The sequence below is a fragment of the Rhinopithecus bieti genome, unplaced genomic scaffold (assembly GCF_001698545.2).
Source record: "Rhinopithecus bieti isolate Rb0 unplaced genomic scaffold, ASM169854v2 scaffold_31527, whole genome shotgun sequence".
NCBI classification, from domain to species: domain Eukaryota; kingdom Metazoa; phylum Chordata; class Mammalia; order Primates; family Cercopithecidae; genus Rhinopithecus; species Rhinopithecus bieti.
In genome coordinates this window covers 519,508-533,177 of record NW_016813959.1, presented here as the reverse complement: position 1 = coordinate 533,177, position 13,670 = coordinate 519,508, and the positions used below count along the sequence as shown (strand labels likewise).

The window sequence follows — 13,670 nt, the reverse complement described above, 5'->3', positions numbered from 1 at the left end:
CCTCTACAAATACAAAAATTAGCCTGGCATGGTGGTGCATGCCTGTAATCCCATCTACTCAGGAGGTTGAGGCAGGAGAATTGCATGAACTCAGGAGGTGGAGGTTGCAGTGAGCTGAGATCGTGCCACTGCACTCCAGCCTGGGTGACAAAGCAAGACTCCATCTCAAAAAAAAAAAAAAAAAAGTAAAGGATTAAAAGAATGGCTACTCCATAGAGCAGCCCCGAGAGCTGCTGGTTCCCCATTTTTATGGTTATTTCTATGCTAAACAAGGGGTGGATTATTTATCCCTCCCCTTTTTGGACCATATAGGGTAACTTCCTGATGTTGTTGTGGCATTTGTAAACTGTCATGGCACTGGTGGGAGTGTAGCAGTGAGGACGACCAGAGGTTACTCTTGTCACCATTTTGGTTTTGGTTGATTTTGGCCGGCTCCTTTACTGCAAGCTGTTTTATCAGCAAGGTCTGTATGACCTGTAGTTTGTGCTGACCTCCTGTCTCATCCCGTGACTTAAAATGTCTTAACCATCTGGGAATGCAGCACTGTAGGTTGCAGCCTCATTTTACCCAGCTCCTATTTAAGATGGAGTTGCTGTGGTTCACACGCCTCTGACACTCATACATATGTGGGAAATGTGCCTTATAGCAGAACCTGGAAAACCTCAAGATATTCCCTGAGACCTATGCAGATCCCCAGATTTCAAGTCCTGCCAGAATACTTGATCACTTTCATTAGAGTAAGTGGCCTCTTCAAACTTAATAACCTTGTAAATATATGATGAAATTAATTCATAAAGCATTTAAAAATCACCTTTGGGCCAGGCATGGTGGCTTATGCCTGTAATCCTAGCACTCTGGGAGTCCCAGGTAGGCAGATCACTTGAGGTCAGAAGTTAGAGACAAGCCTGGCCAACATACTGAAACCCCATCTCTACTAAAAATACAAAAATTAGCCGGGCATGGTGGTACATGCCTGTAAACCCAGTTACTCGGGAGGCTGAGGCAGAAAAATTGCTTGAATGAGGTGGAGGTTGCAGTGAGCTGAGATTGCGCCACTGCACTCTAGCCTGGGCGACAGAGTCTAAGAATCCATATTAAAAAAAAAAAAAAAAAAATTGACTTTACACCTTTTGCCCAATGGTTTTTTCATCTTGTTAGTTTTTTTTTTTTTTTTTTGAGACGGAGTCTCGCTCTGTCGCCCGGGCTGGAGTGCAGTGGCCGGATCTCAGCTCACTGCAAGCTCCGCCTCCCGGGTTCACGCCATTCTCCTGCCTCAGCCTCCCGAGCAGCTGGGACTACAGGCGCCCGCCACCTCGCCCGGCCAGTTTTTTGTATTTTTTAGTAGAGACGGGGTTTCACCGTGTTAGCCAGGATGGTCTCGATCTCCTGACCTCATGATCCGCCCGTCTCGGCCTCCCAAAGTGCTGGGATTACAGGCTTGAGCCACCGCGCCCGGCCGATAGTTTTTACACTAACTGGTGGGGACAGTTCAAGGAGTTTCTTTTTGGGTTACAACACTATCACATCTCTAGATACCCCAATATAAGATTCTAGTAAAACATGGAGTCAAAGATGGATTTAGGAACAAAGGGACTTCCTCTATAGTTCTCCCTGCTCCCTGCCTCCCCTTCTGTCTCAGTATGGGTCCAGTGTGCTCTGGCAGGACAGGCGAGTGTGGGGAGGGGAGGGATAGAGATGCAGAAATGCTGGCACATGGCCAATGCTAAAAGGGGTTCTGAAATTACTTCCAGCCACATGTCCTCCCCACCTCTCTCCCTGGTCGTGGAGCCAGGAAAAGAAAGGAGCTTGTATGGCCTCAGGACCCTCAGCTTGGACTCTGCCTCAAACCCTTGTCCATTTTTCTTTCTTGGAGAGCAGTAGGATACTATTTTGAGACATGAAGGCCCTTTATTTCTGTGTTCTCATTACCTTCCCCATTACAGAGACTTCCCAGGTAGAGGACTTCCTAGGATAGCTTTCTTCTAGTATAAGTACTGGAGCTAGAGGGAGAGAGAGCCCAGAATCGAGTCTGCATGGATTTTTTTTTTTCATTGAAATTTACCAAAGTAATATGTACACATAAGTAAAAGCAAAATATTCCTGAAGGATTTATGATGAAATCAAAAGCCCAAAATCTCTCCCCTCTTCTTTCCTCAGTCATATAGCAGCTCTATGTATCAGACTTCTGAGGTAAATCTAAATTAGGATAATATTTCTTTTTTTTCTTTTCTTTTTTTTTTTTTTCTTTAAGACGGAGTTTCAGTCTTGTTGCCCAGGCTGGAGTGCAATGGCATAATCTTACCTCACTGCAACCTCCACCTCCTGGGTTCAAGCGATTGTCCTGCCTCATCCTCCTGAGTAGCTGGGATTACAGGCATGCACTACCATGCCCAGCTAATTTTTATATTTTTAGTAGAGATGGGATTTCACCATGTTGGTCAGGCTGGTCTCGAACTCCTGACCTTAGGTGATCCACCTGCCTCTGCCTCCCGAAGTGCTGGGATTACAGGTGTGAGCCACCATGCCTGGCCTCAGTATTTCTTATTTGATAGATTTATATTGGATTCACTTTTTTTTTTTTTGAGACGGAGTCTTACTCTGTCGCCCAGGCTGTGGTGCAGTGGTGCGATCCCGGCTCCTCCTGCAACCTCCACCTCCCAGGTTCAAGCGATTCTTCTGCCTCAGCCTCCTGAGTAGCTGGGACTACAGGCATGTGACACCACACCCAGCTAATTTTTGTATTTTTAGTAGAGACGGGGTTTCACCATATTGGCCAGGCTGGTCTCGGACTCCTGACCTCGTGATCCGCCCACCTTGGCCTCCCAAAGTGCTGGGATTAAAGGCATGAGCCACCGTGCCCAGCCTGGATTCACTTTCTATAGGTCAATTAGATAGCATATTATATTTGTATTTTCTTCAGGGTGATCAACACCAAAAGCTAATGATGGATTACAATGGCCACAAATTCCAGTACATGTTTGAATCTGTGCTGCCATTGTGACTTGCTTTGATCAATAAATGCACCAGAAGTGGCACTGTGTGACTTTGAGCTTCGGCCTCCAGAGGCTTTGCAGGCTCTACTCTCAGGCGTTTTGTGAACGCTGTCACCTTGTGAACAAGCTTGAACTAGCCTACTTGAGGATGAGACCCTTGGAAGAGAGAGTGATCAATGGAAAATGTCTCACTTGCTCAGCTGTTACAACCATCTCAGCTGAAACTCCTGTGCGTGAGGTCAGCCTGGCTGTGTGCTGTGTGCAAATGCATGTTGCCACAGAGCAGAAGTACCACTGAGCAGAGCCTAGATTAAGTTGGCAAACTAAAGAATGGGAGCAAATAATCACTTGGTTCAAGTCACCAAGTTTCAGGGTGGTTTGTTATTCAGCAATAGATGTGGATACCAACCTAATCATGTCCTCAAACCTAGTTAATAAAAAAGAAGCATTTTCAACGAACAAGTGAGCAACTGTACCTAGAAGTGACTTACTCCATGCCCAACGGGGGAGTTAGTGGGTACATGGGACAGTTACACATTGTTCTCCTTTGTTGAACAGTCTCTTGTCCAAGTTCCCATGCTGAAAAATTTTAACACATTTCTCAGAATTAGCTTTACATAAAGCTTTATTTATCTAATGAAAAAGCTAGTGTTTCAGTAAAATACATCTTTTATCTGGTATTTTAAAGGAAAGCAGCCCCATTTCTCCAATTTGCCTTCCTGTTGAGTATTTCATCATAGTCTTTTTTGTTGTTTTGTTTTTTTTAAGACAGAGATTTGCTCCTGTTGCCCAGGCTGGAGTGCAATGGCACGATCTTGGCTCACTGCAACCTCTGCCTCCTGGGTTCAAGTGATTCTCCTGCCTCAGCCTCCTGAGTAAGCTGGGGTTACAGGTGCCCGCCACCATGCCCGACTAATTTTGTATTTTTAGTAGAGATGGGGTTTTACCATGTTGGTAAGGCTGGTCTCAAACTCCCAACCTCAGGTGATCTGTCTGCCTCAGCCTCCCAAAGTGCTGGGATTACAGGTGTGAGCCACCGTGCGCAGCCTCACCATAGAGTTTAAAGTCAAAGACAGAGAAAAAAAAGATAAATCTATTTAGGTCAAATGCTAAATGCCAAGAAAAACTTGCAATAATAGAAAGCTTTTAATTGGACAACCCAGTAACTCCTGTTTAGGGAAAGTCAGTAAGATGTAGCAAGAAACAGGCAACCGGATTGAGTGCTACACAAGTAGGAAAAGCAGGGGGCATTTAAACAAGTTCAGGGTCAAATTAACAAATTGGTTTTGAGACTTTTTGTTTTGCAAGTAAACAGGGATCACCGGTTCTAATCTCATGAGTAGGACTAGGATGAAAAATTACAGTCTCTTTTCTATGATAGTTTAGTGTAATTTTTGGATGTTTGCTTTCCAAATTTCCTGTATATCTAATTTACTATTTTCTTAATCAGAATTGTGGGTAAGGATCTCCATGCATGCTGTGATCTGTCCGTGGTACTTGGCAAGCTCACCAGCAATGTGAAAGATTCCCAGCCAGCCAGGGAAGCACAGTCCATTTAAAGCCATCCGAGGTGGTGAGAGAGCATGGAAATCACACTGGCATACCTGTTTTGGTTTGGGCAGCAGTGCTGAAGTAAGACAGCAGGGGCACAGCACATTACACACACACACACACACGCACACACACACGCACACACACACACCCCGCTCTGAGACATAAGCTCAGGGAGAAATTGTATATGGTGGAATTCAAGGGAAGCCAGAAGGAGATTAAGTGGTAGTTGTCCAGAATTCCCAAGAGAACTGTGCTATTATCTATGAAGGTCTTCAAAGTAGGTTTCCTTCCTAAGGTTGAAAAATTCTCACCTTCAGATTTACTGATGGGTTTTAGTATATAGAGGAATTATTGTGCAGTGGTTGAAGACATGAAGACATGGATACTGACGGAACTGTTTTTTTTTTTTTTTTTGAGATGGAGTTTTGCTCTTATTGCCTAGACTAGAGTACAGTGGCACAATCTCGGCTCACTGCAACCTCTGCCTTCCAGTTTCAAGCGATTCTCCTGCCTCAGCCCCCCAAGTCGCTGGGATTACAGGCCCCACCACCACGCCCAGCTAATATTTTGTATTTTAGTAGAGATGGGGTTTCACCATGTTGGTCAGGCTGGTCTCAAACTGCTGACCTCAAGTGATCCGCCTGCCTTGGCCTCCCAAAGTGCTGGGATTACAGGCGTAAGCCACTGTGCCTGGCTCAATTTTTCTTTTTCTTTTTTCTTTTTTTTTTTGAGACAGAGTCTTACTCTGTTGCCCAGGCTGGAGTGCAGTGTGGTGATCTCAGCTCACTGCAACCTCCACCTCCTGGGTTCAAGGGATTCTCCCTGCCTCAGCCCCACGAGTAGCTGGGCTTACAGGCGCCCGCCACTATGCCTGGTTAATTTTTGTATATTTAGTAGAGATGTGGTTTCACCATCTTGGCCAGGCTGGTCTTGAACTCCTGACCTAGTGATCTACCTGCCTCGGCCTCCCAAAGTGCTGGGATTTCAGGCCACCGTGCCTGGCCAGAACTGTTCTATATTGTGATTATGGTGATCATTAAACAAACATATACGTGTGATAAAATCCATAGAACTGTACATGAAAACAAAGTCTGTTTACAATAAAAAAAACGCCAGGCTGGGCGCATGGTGGCTCACACCTGCAATCCTAGCACTTTGGGAGACTGAAGCAGGAAGATTGCTTGAGGACAGGGGTTTGAGACCAGCCTGGGAAATATAGTGAGAACTTGTTTCTACAAAAAAATTAAAAAATTAGTTGAGTGTGGTGGCGCGTGCCTGTAGTCTCAGTTACTCGGGAGGCTGAATGGGAGGATTGCTTAAGCCTGGGAGGTGGGGGCCACAGTGAGCTGCGACTGTGTCACTGCACTCCAGCCTGGGTGACACAGTGAGAAACTTTTTCAAATAAAAGAAAACAACAAAGCCCCACATGAGTTGTGGAGATAGAGTGCCTGGGTTTATTTGAATCACAGCTTCATCACTTATTATTTGGATCCTGGGTAAGTTATTTGTGCCTCAGTTTCCTCATTTGTAAATGTGGGTAATAATAGTATCTTCTGCATGGGGTTGCTGTAAGGATTCAGTTAATATATGTAAAGCACTTGAAAGAGTGCCTGGCTCATTTTATGTACTATATAAGTGATAGCTACTATTATTATTATATGAGTATAAAGGAGTAAAAAGATATATGGGCTATCATATGATTATAGTAACTATGAGTAATCTGAAGTCTGAAATACAACTACCATGAGGTACTGGCTTTATGCAGGAAAGGAAGAAACTCTATAAGAGGTTAGTGAAAATGCTACTAAGCAAATTTAAGTTTGCTCTTTCCCTATTTTCCAGGGAAGGCAAAAATCAACCAAACAAAAAAATCCTTTCACTCTACTGATTCATGTGTTGAATGTCTGCTCTTTTCTTTTCTTTTGTTCTTTTTTTTTAGACGGAGTCTCACACTGTCGCCTGGGGTTGGAGTGCAGTGGCACGATCTCGGCTTGCTGCAACCTCCGCCTCCCAGGTTCAAGCGATTTTCCTGCCTCAGCCTCCTGAGTAGCTAGGATTACAGGCATGTGCCACCTTTGTATTTTTAGTTGAGACGGGGTTTCACGATGTTGGCCAGGCTGGTCTCAAACTCCTGATCTCATGATCCACCCGCCCAAAGTGCTGGAATTGCAGGGGTGAGCCACCATCCCCAGCTATGCCTGCTATTTTCTAGGGCTTACTGAAAGGTTAGAAAGGATCCTGGCAGTCTTTCACTTCCATATATTTCACTTCCAGTATCACCTGACACGTGATGATGTATTCTCTAATGCGTCTGCTTTTTTTGGTATGTGTGACCTCAGTTTTTTCCGATTTACCACAGCTGCCGGGTAGAGGTACTGATGGTGTCTGTGATTAAGCATCATACCTATTACAGCATCTACCAATGAGAGTATTAAGACCAAATGAATTCTCCCACTAGATTGATTACACAGGAGGTAAATTCTGAGAATTATTTGCGAAGCAAAAAGAAGCTTTTGAAAACAGGAACCTAGGAATCCAAGCAGTGGGTATTTTGAGGATGATGCAGATACACTTAGGAGTATTCAGATCCTGAAACTCCATGACATGAAGGGAAAAGGTGAGGCATCATTGCAATATGATGTTAAAATAGTAATCTTGGCCTGGTGTGGTGGCTCACACTTGTAATCCCAGCACTTTGGGAGGCTGAGGTGGGAGGACTGGTGAAACTAGGAGTTTGAGACCAGCCTGGGCAACAAAGTGAGACCCTGTCTCTACAAAAATAAAAAAAATTAGCTGGGTGTGGTGGCACTTGCCTATAGTTCCAGCTACTCGGGTGACTGAGGCGGGAGTATTGCTTGAGCCCAGGAGGTCGAGGCTGCATTGAGCTGTGATTAAACCACTACACTCCAGCCTGGGTGACAGAGACCCTCTCAAACCAAAAAAAAAAAAAAAAAAAAGAAAAGAAAAGCAATCTTGAACCATCCCCCTCTCACTACAAGGTCTTCATGGGGGCAGATAATATGACAGAGAGACATTCAGAGCAGGCAGAGGTGTCATCTAGTTGATTCACATGAGTCTGAAATCTTGTTTTTAATGTTTAAGCATTACTCTTTGACAGTTGAGAGAAAACAATCCCCCGGGAGGAGGAAAGCGGCCAAGAGAAAATGGAACAGCTGAGAAAGAATGGAAATGATTCTAATGCTCCACGACACACAGCCAAGTGGGAGGGAAGCCAGGGTAAATGATCCGAGCCCATCTACGAAACAGCCCGCCTCAGCTTGCGCGCTGGGTGCTTACTCAGTGAAGCAATAACAACTCTGTCATGGCTGACACAGCTGGAGCTCCTCCACGTTAGTCAGCTGCAGGAAACCAGCCTATGTCCATTGTGCAAGAAGGGTCTGAACACTAGAGACACAGGCATACAAGACTGTGTCTCTACTCCACTTCTCCTTGGTTGTTATGGGAAGTGAGTGTCTCAAGTTAAATAAACTAGACTCTGGGGAACTATACAGTAAAGACTTAGTGATCGGCACAGCTTGGCATTTATGGTGATTAAAGATACAAACATATTACAACTTCATTTTGTCTTAGTAACTTTGAAGAAGATGCTGTTATTTTAGTTTAATTAGAGGGGGGAAAAGCAGAGAGATTACGTGTAACTTTTTAAAATAAAACTTTGAACCTAATATCACATAAAAGTCAAAAAGTACTTTGATGGAATTTATTTTACTTCTTTTGGGTGTCATGAATACAAAAGACATGGTCAACACTACAAGGCTGCAGAGCCAGGTAAACAATCTAGAATAAACTTGCTTCATTGTTTTCTAGCAACCCCTAACCACCTCTTTGATCTGTGGAAGTAAGGAGTTGGTACTTTGCCATTAATTTCTCCTCCCATTCTGGCCAGAAGAGCCTACTAATTCTTGTACCCTGTCATAGTGTAAGCGACTGTTGATTCAAGAGATGTCTTTATATTCAGATTAATGGATAAAGACGTATAGTCATGTATCACATAATGACTTCTTGGTCAGCAATGGGCCACATATACAGCTGTAGTCTGGTAAAATTATAACGGAGTCGGAAAATACCTATTGCCTAATGATTTATGTTACAGCTGCCTACAGAATTCAGTACAGCAACACGTTGTACAGGTTTCTAGCCTACGAGCCACAGGCTATACCATACAGCCTAGGTGTGGAGTAGGCTATACCATCTAGGTTTGTGTAAATAACACTTTATGATGTTTGCACAAAGACGAAATCGCCTAACGATGCATTTCTTAGAACACATCCCTATTGCTAAGCAATGCACTACTGTGTATGTAAAGAGTAGAGCTCAGAGACTAATATAGTAATGGAACTTTCTTAAAGCAAAATCTACTAGGACGCACTTGAGCCTAGCAGTGATCCTAGGCTGCATTGGACTGGGGGTATAATATGGAACAAATTAATACCAGATCCCAATAGAAGTCCTCAACTAATTCTAGGCATAGAGCATCTTTCTCACCGTTTGCTGGCTTTCTTTCCTGCTTTTTTTTCCTTGAGATGGAGTCTTGCTGTGTCGCCCAGGCTGGAGTGCAGTGGTGCAATCATGGCTTACTGCAGCCTCAACCTCCCAGGCTCAATCAAGGGATCTTCCCACCTCAGCCCCCTGAATAGCTGAGACTACAGGTGTGTGTCACCATGCCCAACTAAATTAAATTTTTTTTTTTTTTTTGTAGAGACAGGGTCTTAACTATGTTGCCAGGGCTGGTCTTGAATGCCTGGCTTCAGGGGATCCTCCCGCCTTGGCCTCCCAAAGTGTTTCAATTATGGGTGTGAGCCCTGTGCCTGGCCCTGTTTTCTGAAGTACATTTTCCTAAGTTGTCAGGGTATTAGTAGTCAGTTTTTAGATTGTTTCTTCACAAAGGCCCAGTTCACCCTGTGCTGACTTTTTTCCTGCCTGTTTTTTGTTTTAATTCTACCTAAATATCCTGGCCTAAGTTCTGAACTGTGAACTCCTGTTTTCAACTGTAGGTAGAAATATAATGACAATTTTTTTTTTTGAGATGGAGTTTCGCTCTTGTTACCCAGGCTGGAGTGCAATGGCACGATCTCAGCTCACTGCAACCTCTGCCTCCCGGGTTCACGCCATTCTCCTGCCTCAGCCTCCCAAGTAGCTAGGATCACAGGCATGTGCCACCATACCTGGCTAATTTTGTATTTTTTTAGTAGACACGTGGTTTCACCATGTTGGTCAGGCTGGTCTCGAACTCCCGACCTCAGGTGATCCACCCGCCTTGGCCTCCCAAAGTGTTGAGATTACAGGAGTGAGCCACCGCGCCCAGCCACAACTTGAACTTACAAATAAATGGTATTTCATTCCCTCCAAAACAAAAACTAGAAATCAACTGCCAATCAATTTTCTCCATTTGGGAAGCTGTCGCCCTCTAGAGGTAATATGATGTTGGTGGCTCTTTCCAGTTGTCACCAGGACTGATGGCAGAGGGAGTTGCTACTGTATTTAGTGTCTGAGATGAGAGATACCAGACATACCGAAATGCAGTTTTTCTTTTTTCTTTTCTTTTCCTGTCTCTTCTTTTCTTTTCCTTCCCTCCCTCCCTCTTTCTTTCTTTCTCTCTCTTTCTTTCCTTCTTTTCTTTTTTTTTTTTTTGAGATGGAGTCTTGCTCTGTTGTCCAGGCTGGAGTGCAGTGGTGAGATCTTGGCTTACTGCAGCTTCTGCCTCCCAGGTTCAAGCGATTTTCCTGCCCCAGTCTCTGGAGTAGCTGGGATTACAGGTGCCTGCCACCATATCCATGGGTGATTTTTTTTTTTTTTTTTTTTGAGGCGGAGTCTCTCTGTCACCAGGCTGGAGTGTGATGGTGCCATCTCAGCTCACTGTAACCTGACTCCCAGGTTTAAGCGATTCTCGTGCCTCAGCTTCCCGAATAGCTGGGACTACAGGCACACGCCACCGCAGTCAGCTAATTTTTGTATTTTTAGTAGAGATGGGGTTTCACCATGTTGGCCAGGATGGTCTGAAATCTCCTGATCTCGTGATCCGCCCGCCTCAGCCTTCCAAAGTGCTGGGATTACAGGCGTGAGCCACCACACCTGGCCGAAATGCAGTTTTATACATAAAGAACCACCTTGCCTAAGATACCAATAGTACTCACTTTGAAACACTATAAAAGGTCTACAACATTACAAGTTGCATCTTAAAAAATTCTCCATTATATTTAGTCTAAGAGGACTTAGAAGAGGGCTGAAGAGTGGGGAGAAGGCAGGAGAGTGTGAAACACATGGGGACTCCCATATGTTGAGAGAGAACATGGCCCTCTCAGGAATTTCATGGCTCTAACTGCGTTTCAGCCTAGCTTATCTTACCAGCACTTATTTCAGCATTAGGATCTGGGACTTGACTTGGCAGTTGTTCATGACACAGCTGTAGTACTACTCACTCAGCTAGGAATAATAAAAGGTGTAGACTTTCTCTTTTTTCCTTTTTTTAGACAAGGTCTCACTCTGTTGCCCAGGCTGGAGTGTAGTAATATGACCATAGCTCACTGCAGCCTCCATCTCCCAGGCTCAAGTGATCCTCCTGACTCAGCCTCCCCAGTAGCTGAGACTACAGGCACACAGCACCATGACTGGCTAATTTTTTTGGGTTTTAGTAGAGATGAGGTCTTGCTGTGTTGCCCAGGCTGGTCTTGAACTCGTGAGCCCAAGCAATCTTCTCACCTTGGCATCCCAAAATGTTGGGATTACAGGCATGAGCCACTGTGCCTGGCCAATAAAGACTTTTGACTGATGTAATATTATTCAGTCATATAAAGACAAAATGTAAATAAAATGGTTAAAGTATCCTCTCAGTTGCAGAATAGACCTCAGTTGCTAGAAATACATAGCTTTTAAAAAATCTTATTGCCGGGCGCGGTGGCTCAAGCCTGTAATCCCAGCACTTTGGGAGGCCGAGATGGGCGGATCACGAGGTCAGGAGATCGAGACCATCCTGGCTAACACAGTGAAACTCCGTCTCTACTAAAATACAAAACTAGCCGGGCGAGGTGGCAGGCGCCTGTAGTCCCAGCTACTCGGGAGGCTGAGGCGGGAGAATGGCGCAAACCCGGGAGGCGGAGTTTGCAGTGAGCTGAGATCCGGCCACTGCAGTCCAGTCCGGGCGACAGAGCGAGACTCCGCCTCAAAAAAAAAAAAAAAAAAAAAAAAAATCTTATTTAGTTTTTTGGGATGAAGTTTTGCTCTTGTTGCCCAGGCTGGAGTGCAGTGGTGTGACCTCAGCTCACTACAACTTCCACCTCCTGGGTTCATGCAATTCTCCTGCCTCAGCCTCCCAAGTAGCTGGGATTACAGGCGCCCACCACCACACCCAGCTAATTTTTGTGTTTTTAGTAGAGACGAGGTTTCACCATGTTGTCCAGGCTAGTCTCTAACTCTTGACCTCAGGTGATCCACTTGCCTTGGCCTCCCAGAGTGCTGGGATTATAGGCGTGAGCCACTGCGCCTGGCCTACAATTCATTTTTATTAAAAATAATAATAATAATAATAGAGATGGGGGTCTCACTATGTTGCCCAGGCTGATCTTGAACTCCTGGCCTCAAGCGATTCTCCTGCCTTGGCTTCCCAAAGTGCTGGGATTACAGGTGTGAGCCACTACATCCGGCCTTAAATCCTTTTTTATCTAAGACATTGTCAAATTGTGTAAGGTAAATTTCTACTTGTTCTCTAGAATCCATTCTCCCCATTTTTCCTTAATAAAAACCCCAAATGGTTCGCATTTCCTCCTCCATTTCCCAGCTTCCTTATGGGTGGGTATGGCCACGTGACTTGACCTATGGACTGTGTAAACTGATGTGTGCAACATCCAGCTTTTCCTCCCTTCTTTTAAATAGGGAAGCTGCTTGCTCTCCATGCTTTCTCCCTTTTCACCCTTACTGGGAAAGGATGACAACTTGGGCAGCCACCTTAGACCTACAAATGGCCATGGAATGTTCCACCAGCTGGATCCTTGGAGCAGAGCCATCTACTCATTTCTATCTTATTTAAGCCAACGTATTTTGGATAAATTAATTTTCCTGCCATTTTTTTTATATGTTGGCTGCTAACTCCAAATAAAAGAAATGACATCTGGTCTCAACATAAAAAACAGTAATGAGGTGGGGCATGGTGGCTCGTGCCTGTAATCTCAGCACTTTGGGAGGCCAGTGGGTGGATCACTTCAGGCCAGGAGTTAAAGACCAGCATGGACAACATGGTGAGACCTTATCTCTACTAAGAATACAAAAATTAGCCAGGGGTGGTGACACATACCTGTTATCCCAGCTACTCAGGAAGCTGAGGCATGAGAGTCGCTTGAATCCAGGAGGTGGAGGTTGCAGTGAGCCGAGATTTCACCATTGTACTTCAGGCTGGGTGACAGAGCAAGACCCTGTCTCAAAAAAAGAGAAACAGTAGTGGGAGAAACTTGAATGTAGCAGGCATCCAATTTTATATATATGTGGGTCACAGATACATACTGTAGAAAAAAATAAACTTGTTTTTATAAGCTGAATACATTATGAACAGGCACAATCTTGAACAGTTTAAAATAGTTAACTGTGGCTGGGCGCGGTGGCTCACACCTGTAATCCCAGCACTTTGGGAGGCCAAGATGGGCAGATCACGAGGTCAGATCCAGACCATCCTGTCTAACACAGTGAAACCCCATCTCTAATAAAAATACAAAAAATAAGCCAGGCATGGTGGCCAGCGCCTGTAGTCCCAGCTACTCGCGGAGGCTGAGGCAAGAGAATGGCGTGAACCTGGGAGGGCGGTAGCTTGGCAAGTGAGCGAGATCGTGGCACTGCACAGCCTGGGCGACAGAGTGAGACTCCATCTTCAAAAAAAAAAAAAAAAAAAAAAAAAAACAAAAAAAAAAAAAAGTTAACCGTTAAGAGCTTTGAAAAGGGTGAGGCTGGCTGCAGTGGCTCACGCCTGTATTCCCAGCACTTTGGGAAGCTGAGGCAGGTGGATCACCTGACGTCAGGAGTTTGAGACCAGCCTGGCCAACATGGTGAAACCCCATCTCTACTAAAAATACAAAACTTAGCTGGGCACGGTGGTGCATGCCTGTAATCCCAGCTACT

At 44.8% G+C, this 13,670-nt stretch overlaps 1 protein-coding gene across 1 annotated transcript in view; it reads left to right on the top strand.

The window, feature by feature from the left end:
• Positions 1–9,132, top strand: part of REST (RE1 silencing transcription factor) — a 48,580-nt gene extending 39,448 nt beyond the window's left edge. The window contains exon 5 of the mRNA XM_017849213.1: positions 7,666–9,132. The gene's annotated coding sequence lies outside the window, so the exon portion shown is untranslated. The remainder of the gene's footprint in view (positions 1–7,665) is intronic.
• Positions 9,133–13,670: the final 4,538 nt, after the last annotated feature.